Source organism: Cupressus sempervirens, chromosome 2 (assembly GCF_028749045.1).
Source record: "Cupressus sempervirens isolate cs-2001-9-10 chromosome 2, ASM2874904v1, whole genome shotgun sequence".
NCBI classification, from domain to species: Eukaryota; Viridiplantae; Streptophyta; class Pinopsida; order Cupressales; family Cupressaceae; genus Cupressus; species Cupressus sempervirens.
In genome coordinates, this window is record NC_143119.1 from 14,020,469 (window position 1) to 14,032,754 (window position 12,286).

Below are 12,286 nucleotides of genomic sequence, written 5' to 3' on the forward strand. Positions count from 1 at the left end.
TTAAATTCTTCATCTTCATCAGAAAGCAAACTCTTTCTAGATTTTCTTATTCTCTTAGGGCATATAGATGCATAATGACCAAACTCATTACATATCCAACAACAAAAAATTTCCATACCTTATTTTCCTCTTTTCATAACTAGATCAATACCTTCTTTGATGTCCATGTCTTCTTTGAATCTTGATCTATCTTTATTTATGCCTCTATCTAGAAAATCAATGCTCAATTATGTACACAATTTTGATCTCTCATCAAGAAGTTCCATTTTTTGGGTGTCAAAATTTCCTCAATCAGAATCAAGACTATCTCTTCCAAAATAACTCACCATTGATCTCCCAAAGTTGTTAAACTTTTCCTTCAAGGACCCAATGCTAATTTTTAGAAACAATAGTCCACCAAAATAATTCATTGGGGGGGGCGGCGGAGGGTGAATCAATTATCCAACAATTGAAATTTTAAAAAAAATTAACAAATCAACCAAAGTAAACAAAAAGCATAATAATATGTATATGGACAATTACACTAGATATGTTTACTAGTGAAACCATTGATTAGAGGGAAAACCCCTATGGGAAGGATACCCACAAGATGATGTACTAATATAAATATTCCTTGTTGGAGGATGGACCTTGTTAGGAGTCTATTATGAAATTTAGTACAAGGAGTCCCTTTGAGGAGACTTTGAATCCCTATTAGGAGATTCCAACCCCATTAGGAGTTGTGGTATAATGTGTGCAAGAAGAGCCCATTGTCCAAACATGCAATTTCAACTACAAGAAGAGCTCACCGACCAAACAAGTAATTTACTATTATCTTCCTCTTCCTCCATTCCATAAACCAAACCAATCATTGTTAGACCTTGTAGACTAGGTCATGAACCTTGGATCCAAATTTCAAACCTCGGGTCACTCAGCAAAACCTCGATAATGAAGTTTCCTTCACTTTCACACTGCTCTGCTCAACTTCACATTCTGCTCTTTACTACTACTTATCATCAATCATAAAACCATCTCATCTCATATCATGATAAAGGAAAATATTATTCCTTTATACCAAGTCCTCAAAACAATTCCCTGAGTCAGCTATTAGACCTTCTTAATTAATTATTATAGGACCACATTAAGAACATGTTACACTTAGTAATAACGTTAATCTTTTGTCTTGTAACTTGAATAATTTTTTATTACACAATATTATGATGAGTGAACTTAGCCATGTCATTATTAACATGTCTTCTCTACATTCTCAACCATGATCCTTAGAATATGAACTCTACTAAGAGATATAAAAAATTTACCAAAATATGCCTCTATAAACTCTATCTCAGAATAGACATCACCAAAACTTACATAACTTCTTTCAAACTTATCCTTTCTTCTTCTGATCTTAACTACATATACCAAATACTCAGAAGTTTCTTCCAAAACCTTAGGTAGTTATAATACTTAACTAGCCACCCATATCAACTTGATCTTTCTATTGTTCTTCTATCAGATACTACAGAAAACTATTATGTTGACATTGATGAGAAACTCAGTCATGAATGTAACATATCATCATAGTAACATATCTATAGTACTCCCCTCATAGGAATATCATTAGCTGTCATGCTTCTAACCAATGTTCTAACATTACCTTTACTCCCTTCTTAAAATTTTACTATATGCACTTTGCATTTCTATTTAATAATTAATTAATAATTATAAATTGTCATTTATCTCTTAGAGTTCCCTTTTAGGTTTTTCAATCTATTTCTATAAGGATTGGTCTTTTGTAATTATCTCATATTCCTTTCATTTCTAATAATATAGTTTTCATTTTTAGAGAAAAGCCCTTGCCTCTTCTTTATTTTTTCTTCTCTGTGATAGGTTCTTGCACATAGGTATTCTTTGGGCTCTGTGGATCTGTATTGCTCAAATCTTTCACATAGTCGAACAAAATCTTGAATAAATGTCCAAAATATCAAATCCTAAGTATCAAAATGTAAATAGGATATCTATGATATGATGGGTCAAGGTGAGGCCTGGCATTTGTAGGAGTTGATGAAATCCAACTCTGCAATCACCAAGATCACCTACATGCAAATAGCTTGTCGAAGAGAAACCTAAGGAGGAAGAGCTTGGAGAAAACAATGGAAGAGAAAATATTTCATAATAGAAAATTAGAATTTCTATGTGAATGGATGATTTATAATTAGAAAGAGACCAAATATAAAGGCCTCATGGAAGCTTGTAGAACAAGCTAGAAGATGCAAGAAGATAAGGTTGACAACTAAGCATACATCCACAAGAGGTGGGAAGATGCTAGAAGGGAACAAAATCCCATGCTGTCAAAAACTAACCACTACAACTATTAAATATATGTATTTACTTAAGTAATCTTAAATAAATAATTAATAATTAATTAATTATTTACTCTAACACCCCCCCCCCCCCCCCCCCCCCTTAAGTGCAACTTATAGAAATGCCTTAAGCTCACAAAATTAAGATGAAATGCAAAATGGGTCCCAGCAACAAGGCCATGTTAGGTACCCATGCACAATGCAAAGAAATGAAACCTCTAAAAAATAGAGAAAGAGGGAAAACCACATGGGGAAAACCTTCATCCAAAAAGAGGTAAAAACATCATGCTAAAAAAACATGAAGTGAAGGAAGGAAGGCCTCAACCAATCCCCCAAAAAAAATTTCCACCAAAAAAGAGTCAAGAGATCTTCTCAAAACCATAAGTACAACCAGCCCCCCCATGAGAGATACTAAAGCCTCCCCAGAATAAAGGAGCCCCTAAAGGAGGGAATGAACCAATGCAACTCCAATGTGGAAGAAACAAGGGTACATAACAAGGGAATACCTTAATGAGAGGCAAAATTGGAAAGCCTAGCTAATGAACGAAGGAGAATGTATGAGGAACCAAAAAGGGAATCCCCAAGGAAGGTGTATCCACAACAAGTGCATCTAGAGGCTCGATGAATGAAGTTGGAGGATCAAGTAGAGTGGAAGTAGAATCCTATGAAAGAGAAAAGCCCTCAACTAGATGTGGTGTGGTAATCAAAATAGGGATCTCAGGAATAATACAAAGGTTCAAGTATCCTGATTGTTCCACATGATGATCCTATGAACAAGAAGAGCCATGCTTCAAAAATGGAGATGGTGGAAAAAAGTGTTAGAAGGTGTAGAGACGGGTGGAAGAATCCACTATCCCTATAGTAATAAGACCTCCTCTGACATAATCTTGAATGAAGACTAAATCAGTAGTGAACTCAACTATCTTCCCTGATCTGCTACATGTGATCTAAGAAATTGAGAGAAGGCTAGCAGATAGAGATAGAACGTACAATACATCATTGAATATACCATCTTGGATGCAAACTGAACCTTTCTCATAGACTAGTAGAGCATCATTATTCCCTATGAGAATATGAGGAATGGGAGAAGCCTCAAGAGTAGAGAAGACACCTTGAGAAGATGTCATATGGTGAGAAGCACCTAAATCCAGTATCCAAGGAACTTGAGAAGGGGATGCTAAGGGTGCCTATAATGCATGACCCTATCCAAGATCTTGTGTAGATGTTGAATATGTAGAAGACTAAAAAGAAAACCCCTATAAGGTAGAAGAGAATGGAGAGGAAACGGTGCTTTTCTGAAGGAGAGCTTGCAAATCCACAATCTTTTTCTCATAACCATCAATTTCTTCTAAAAACAATGTGACTCATCATGAGGTCCCTTCTTACAATAGGGACAAGTAGGAGTCTCAGTATTATTTTTCTCCTTCTTCTTAGAAGATGATGAACTAGAGGAATCTAATATCTACTTTGTCTTCTACTCTTGTGTATCCTTGGTAAGCAATGCTTGTGACTGTGAACCTGAAAGTGAGTCCATCTGATTGATCTTGGATTGTTCACAAGTTGACTAGTCACAAAAGATCTCATATGAAAGCATCCTATGTCTATCACCCAAGGCATCCATAGTAGAGTAGAAGGTGGATGAGAAAATCTGATATTGGCCTCACAACTTCAAAAGTATAAAAAAAGATACATTCATCATTGATTTTATTTTTCCCACATCCATGCAAAAGTGTATGCAAAGATTTGAACTTCATCAGGAAGTGCTCAATGGTAGAAAAATTGGTAGGTGTCAAATATGTCAAACTCTAAATCTAATTGAACTGCCCAGAACTCATTCACTGTGCCAAATAAAGTCTGAAATTTCAGCCAATAAGCCCATGGACTAGTCAAACTATCCAAGTGAAATAGTAGACTGTCTAAAATGTTCAATGCAATCAATCCCATGGCTTCATCCATTTTGTTCCTATGCTATAGAACCTCAAAAGGGTGTTGAGATAATGGGTGTTGCACACATTGCCTAATATTGTTATATTTTATTATTTTATTTTATTATGTAATGTTCCACCTAGATGGACATGCAACATGTAAAGATTTCCATGGGATATACTTGATGAGTTGTGTTGTAACATTGTGATAATATTTTATGTAATTATTTAATATTGGGGAAAATAATTAAATGCCCAATATTAAATGTGGGGTCAGTGGGTTAGGTAGCACATGGTTTATGTAATACCACTTAGTGATTTTGTGGGACTTGCTACTATATAAGCAGCCACAAGGGTAGTTATTGTAGAGAGAGTAAGAGTGAGAAAGGCAAGAGTCAAGTGGGACAAGGCTTGACAGGTTAGCCAAGGGAGCATTTGTGAAGGTTGGAAGCATGGCATGGGATGTGTGGATTCATGCTTGTTCACATAGTTTTCTTGGTTGTGGCTATGACCATGAAGGCTTCTATGGTTGTATTGCAATGGTGTTTTTGTTGAATAATACATGGTGATGGATGCTTTTGGAGGCTAGATTTTTTCCCTCAATGAGGGTTTCCCAAGGTATAACTTGTGTCACAAATTTGTGGGTATTTTGTCTATTCTCTTGCATGTGGATTTTAATTTCGTGTTTATTTCAGATCTATTATGGGTTATGTGGAAATAGTTATATTCTTTTTTGCAAGTTTCCTTACAAGTGGTATCAAAGTTATGGTTTTATTATTGTAACCCTAGATTGAATCCATGGGAATGCATGAGAGGATAAAAGAAAGGGCAAGATATATGAATGATTTATTGTAGATCTGAGGGTTTTGAGTTTGTTGTTATAATGGGATGTTGGTAGATTTAGGCATGTGAAATTTTTTGGACAAAAAGACTTTTTGGATGTTTCATTTAAAATGAGGGTTTTGGGGGGGTAGCATGCAAAAATGACCTCCTAGGTAAAAACAGACCTCACCATTGGATTCGGGTCGACATTTCCATAAATTTTGATATATAATATGCCCTAGTTTGGCCATGTTCAGAGGAAATGAAAGCATTTTTTGATTTTAGCCCATGATGGCTGTCAAATTTAGTCCCGTCAGAATTTTCGTCACAAGAAAAAAAATAAAAAATGAAAAATCGTAGTGAAAATGGTAAAAAGACTATCTTAGTAAAATGGTCATAACTTTCTCTCAGAATATCAAATTTTAGAGTTCTTATAGGCATTGGAAAGCTAATTCAGAGCACTACAACATGGTATAGGTTTGGTTCTATGATTTTGATACTTTTTTAGGTTTTAAGAGCCCTAAATTTAGATGTTGTTTATTTTAAGCACGGATTAAGGCATAACTTGGGCATGTGGAGTTGGATTTTGGACTTTGAGTAGTCAACGAAAAGCTCTTGGAAAGCTCTACACATTGGTTCAAATTTGGTGTAGGTTTGGCATGATTTATTTGGTGATATATTATTCTGAATAGTTTATACATATATTTTGACTATGGTAACATTGTGAGTTTATGGCATTGAAGATTTAAGATTTGATGTCATTGTATACTCAGCTCATATTTCAGTTTGGGCTCATGATGATATGGTTATCAATGTTTGGTTTGGATATGTATGATGACTTGTTGGATCTACAAGTTGTACAGTGTTGTAAGTGGTCTATATTTACAGGTTACATTTATAGCTTGGTTATGGGTTGTCTTTGCCCATTGATCTTTCATCAGTGATGCATATTTAGATTGGTGGCTTGGATTTGGGTTGTCCATGCCCTAAGTCACATGATTTGCTGATTTTTTCTTCATGTAGAAGGGATGAGATGTTGTTACCAAGTACAATCATGGTGAAAGATTGTGGTTGACTATTTTATGCTGACAGGTTGGACACTTTGAGAGACAGATGCTCAGTTCATGGATATGATCATGGTGCCATGCATTTTTGGCATGACATGATTAGTTATACAGGTACATCCTTGATGTTCATTAGCTTGAATTTATGATACAGTTATGGTGGTATATCTTTTTGGTTTGAGGATCATGGTGATTTGGTTTCTTTTGAGGAGCTCATGATGTTCACTTTGAGTTCTTTGATGGTTTGATGCCTTGGTTGATTCTCATGGTTAGAGGATGGATTTTTTTATCATGATGTCATGGATAGCTTGGATACATGGTTTAGTGTTAGCTTGTGACAGTGATGGGGTGACAGTGCAGGATTAGTTCCTATTTTTTGGTTTGGATCTTCATATAGGAGATGGATTTTATGATGCCATAGGTGACTTGGTAGCACGGTTGAGTGGGAGTTGTTGGCATTGATATATTTATTGAGTGTTTGCAGATGTTGGAGGTTTGTCTTAGATGCTGTTGTTGCAGAAGCATCCTTAACATTTGCATAGTGCACTTGTTATCTTCATGGTGCATGAAGATGGTTAGATCTTGAGGACTCATGGAGTTCTTGGTTATCTTCATGTTATGTGGAGATGGTTCTTCTTGGTGTGTGGAGATGGTTCTTCCTAGTATGTGGAGATGGTTTTCTTCATGGTGGATGGAGATGGTTGCATCTTGAGGACTCACAAGGTTCTTGGGAAAGGTATGGTTTATGCTTTTATTTGGCATGTTATCCTTGGTATGAGGATGGTTTCATTATAATGTCATGGTATACTCTTGATACGCGTTTAGAGTTGTGACATGTTATGGTAGAGCATATTATCTCTTTGGTTGAGATGGTTAGATCATGTTGTCATGTTTATGTTCCTAAGGCCATGGTTGGAACTTTGACATTGGTCTTGGTTTAGTTTCTTGGTATTGAGTACATTGATCATAAGTTGGATACTTCATGATATTTCTATGTTGCATTTGGAGTTGGCATAGATTTCTTGGTTGCAAGTGCTCATGGATACTTAGAGACGGTGGTGATGCTGATTTCTCTTGGATTAGAGAAGTATTTGTTGGGATGGTTGATGGTTTCAATAGGAAGTTCGAGGGGCAGTCACCTGATATGGAATTGAGAGGAGATTGTTCTTAGATGAGTCTTGGTTGGAGACTTGGGTATCTTGATGAGCATTCTCATTCCCCACTCTTGGTCTACTTGACAGTTTGATACTTAAGATGTATAGCCCATTGTTTTTCTTAGGTGCATTTTATTTATGCTTTTCTTTCATGGATATGGATCTTGAGCTATTGTACATGAGTTAGTTCTGGAGGGTTGATTTGAGAAATGGTTTAGCAATGATTATCTCCATGTGCATATGTTATTATGTTGGTTGAGTTTGAGAGATGGTTTTATATTGGGCATATTCCTTGGATTAGGAATGGTTTTATGAGTTTGATCTTCTTGTGAGAGGCTTACATCCATGATTAGCTATATGGTATGGTTTGGGTGTTGTTGAGGCTTCTTGTTGGGGTTTTATGGAGGAGATCATACTTGCATAGTTTACATTTAGAGGTGTGTGTAGAAGGACATGATATAGGTTATGATTTGCATGGTTTCTCCAGTCATGGTTATCTTCTTGGATGTTTAGTTTTGTCTACATTGGATTTGAGATTGATTAGAGATTGTGATCACTAGTTTGTGTTCATGTATGTCATGTGAGAGATGACATGGTTATTACTTTATCTCTTTCCTTTCTTGGTTGTGGAGAACTTGGGAGAGCATTGGAGACTTTTTATGAGAATTGTTCTTGCAGGATATCAGTTTATGTATTGTGGATGTTCTTGATACTACATGGATTCACTTCTTTGAGATGTGTTGAGTAGATTGGTTATAGATTTGACATTATCTTTTGTAGTGGGAGCTTCTTGGTATAAATGTGGTAGGTATTTCTCTTGAGGCTTGTGATTGCAGGTTGTAGATTGGATATGTTGATCATGTGAGATTCACTTGTTATACCTTTGAGGTATGGATAGTTGAATGGGTTTGGCACTTGTTGTGGGTGCTATTTCAGCTATGAATATCTTGGCAACTACGGATACATGTGATTACCTTTTGATCAAGTTTTTTTTATGCTTGGAATTTTAATTGGTACAAGAGTTTATGATCTTCTAATACGACAGGTTGGGTGGCTTTCTCTTTGGATGGCTTCTATGTATGTCCAGTGGTAGTGGCATAATAGGAGGTGAGATCATTCATGTTTGAGATGCTGGATACTTTGATTTTGTTGTGGGTACCAAGATGGAGCACTTGGTGTATTTTGATTCATGATGGTGGATGTGCTAGGAGGGATTTTTCCCTTGTTCATTTATGTGGCTATGGATTGACCCTATGCAATGTATACAACAAGTGGGAGATTGTTGAGATAATGAGTGTTGCACACATTGCATAATATTGTTATATTTTATTATTTTATTTTAATATGTAATGTTCCACCTAGATGGACGTGTAACATGTAAAGATTCCCATGGGATATACTTGATGAGTTGTATTGTAACATTGTGATAATATTTTATGTAATTATTTAATATTGGGGAAAATAATTAAATGCCCAATATTAAATGTGGGGTCAGTGGGTTAGGTAGCACATGATTTATGTAATACCACTTAGTGGTTTTGTGGGAATTGCTACTATATAAGTAGCCACAAGGGTAGTTGTTGTAGAGAGAGTAAGAGTGATAAAGGCAAGAGTCGAGTGGGACAAAGCTTGACAGGTTAGCCAAGGGAGCATTTGTGAAGGTTGGAAGCATGGCATGGGATGTGTGGATTCATGATTGTTCACATAGTTTTCTCGGTTGTGGCTATGGCCATGAAGGCTTTCATGGTTGTATTGCAATGGTGTTTTTTCTGAATAATACATGGTGATGGATGCTTTTGGAGGCTGAATTTTTGTCATGTCCCCTTTTCAAATAATTAAAAAATAATAAACTTTGCTAAGGCAGGCAGGCTCCAAAAAGTGAAGTTTCGGCAAAAGGGTCTAATCTTTGGAAACCAATGGACTAATAAATAAAATTATTATTAAATTATATTTTATTAACCCCTCTTGGACGTGAGTTATGGTTATGCCCTCTTTTAAGGGGTTTGGAGGCATTTTGGGCTGATTCCAGAACTTGAATTTTGCTCATTTCTTTGTTATTCTTCAGAGGCTACCAAACCTGTGGAGAAGGAGACCCAAGAACGAGAGTTTTTAGGTTTCTAGGAAGGCTAAGGGTGGTAGTTTGAATCCATTCCATGTGCATGCTCATACAGAGTTTTCCTTTGTGCTGAACAGTGCAGATTTGTGGATTTTCGGGTGTGATTTTTGTAAGAGTTTGGTGTTTTCAGTTGAGTATTTCATATCAGTTTGGGTTGCTGCTGTATATCAGACATTTAGATGTTAAAATAGATCTAAATATATTTATTTGGTCATTATTATACTTCTATGATAGATTATCAATGCTTTTGTGGTGTTTTCGGCTATTTTGTGTTGTCTTCGGGAGCTCGATGAGCATTGCTTTTGCCCTCCATTTGGGAGCTGTTGTGTAAATGTTATATAGATCTAGAAATGTCATTTTTTAGGCTATTATTCTGCTGAAATTTCTATAAAAAAATTCCACTTTTAGATTTATTAATAATATGTGAAGCCGTGAAGTTTTTGGCACTATTTCTGGCATACCCGATTTGGGGTTTATTGAGAAATTGGTAGATCTTTGAAATATTGGTTGTTTCATCTTAAAGATCTGATTAGAGGTTTGAAATATCATACAAAATCAGTAAAGGGACATTTCAATTTTTTCCCTCAATGAGGGTTTCCCAGGGTATATCTTGTGTCACAAATTTGTGGGTATGTTGTCTATTCTCTTGCATTTGAATTTTAATTCTGTGTTTATTTCAGATCTATAATGGGTTATATGGAAACGGTTATATTTTTTTTTGCAAGTTTCCTTACAAAGGGTGTGTAAGAGCATGTTCATGCTCATCTAGACAAGACTATAAGCCTCTTGACATGAGAAGCCTTGTCATTTGTGTCTTCCAAGTGTGTTAGTTGTGTGGTGTGAGATGAGTCATAGATGGATCCACCATTGAGAGAAACAAAAAGATAGAAGTGGAAGGGTCTTATCTGAAACAAATTCTCCCCTGCACCCCCCACAGTGTACAAATATATCCCTTAAGTACCACAAAAACAACTATGGAAAGAAAAAAATTGGAAAAGAACCTGGATTGTTGATGCAAATAAGGAAGAAACAAGAGCCTCTACTTTGATTCCAAAAATGCAAGCCTAAACAAACTCAAAATTTGATTAAACTAGCACCATTTTCTCCATTTTTGAGTCAGCTTTTTGGTACTTGTTTTAGATCAGAAAAAGACTTTCGTATGCTCAAGTTATAGCCAAAAAATTGACTGTTGCTCCAAAAGACCACCTTGCTAGAAAATTATAGTCACTGGATTAAATTTGACGGTTGTACGATCATCAACTATCTATTGCCAAGAAAAAAAGTTCAACTACTGAAAAGTGTATAGCAATGACCAGAAAGTGATGTCTATCCGAGCAGTGGTGGCCAGGTGAGTTCTGCTCTATGGTAGTGGTGGTTGAATAGGGCAGCACTACTAGTGTCATAGACCAAAAAGAGGTGTCACAAGCATGGTACAGGTGCAAAGGCTGCTAGGGAAGAAAAGATTATTGTTGGAGAGGTCGTGTAGGTTTGTTGGTGGCGTAGGTAAATTTACACTTTTTTGGAAAAAAAAAATTGTTAAAAACATATATATATATATATATATATATGTATATATATATATATGTATATATATATATATATGTATATATATATATATGTATATATATATATATATATGTATATATATATATATATGTATATATATGTATGTATGTATGTATATATATATGTATGTATGTATGTATATATATATGTATGTATGTATGTATGTATATATGTATGTATGTATGTATGTATATATGTATGTACATATGTATGTATATATGTATATACATATGTATGTATATATGTATATATATATATATATTTTTTTTTTTTTTTTTTTTTTGACAAGATTTTCACAAAAAATTGTATAAATACAAAACTTTTTTTTTTCATAAAAAAAATTCCAAAAAAAAGCACTTCCTCTTGATTGAAGAAAAAATCACAAACAAACTAGGGTTTGTGTCTCCAAATTGTGGCTTCAAAAAATTTCCAACAAGAAGCAGCAGGGAGGCTCTGATACCATGTAGGAGTTGATGAAATCCAACTCCACAATTGCCAAGATAACCTGCATGCAAATAGCTTGCCGAAGAGAAACTTAAGGAGGAAAAGCTTGGAGCAAACAATGGAAGAGAAAATATTTCACAATAGGAAATTAGAATTGCTATGTGAATGGATGATTTACAATGAGAAAGAGACCAAATATAAAGGCCTCATGGAAGCTTGTAGAACAAGCTAGAAGATGCAAGAAGATAAGGTTGACAACTAAGCATACATCCACAAAAGGTAGGAAGATGCTAGAAGGGAACAAACTCCCGTGTTGTCAACAACTAACCACTACAACTATTAAATATATGCATTTACCTAAGTCAGCTTAAGTAATATAATAAATAATTAATTATTAATTAATTATTTACTCTAACAGCATTTATGCAGTCTATAATAATCATTGTAAAAAATTTGATGTTGAAAAGACAAAGATATTTAAGATTATACAAAAGAACCTAATTATGGAGACTAACAAATTCAAATAAAGTTTATCCATGATATAAAATTAAAATTAATGATATTAAAATTATTGGAAGGGAAAATTGTGGGATGGTTGCAACAAGAAGGTAGGCAATGGCAGAAAGGGAGGCTTGTAGAGAAATTTTAGTATACTAAGCAGTCAAGTAGGACGGATTGGGGTCAACTTTCTAAGGATGACAGCTCAAATCTTGGGATGAAATATTCATTAAAAGAGCTGTTGTGCAGCCAAAGAAACCGTTTTTCTTAAATCCTAGATTTTATATCAACAATAATGCAAAATCCAAGTAGCAGGTGCCTTTTGACATTTGTGAAAAAGAGACGCCTTTTAATG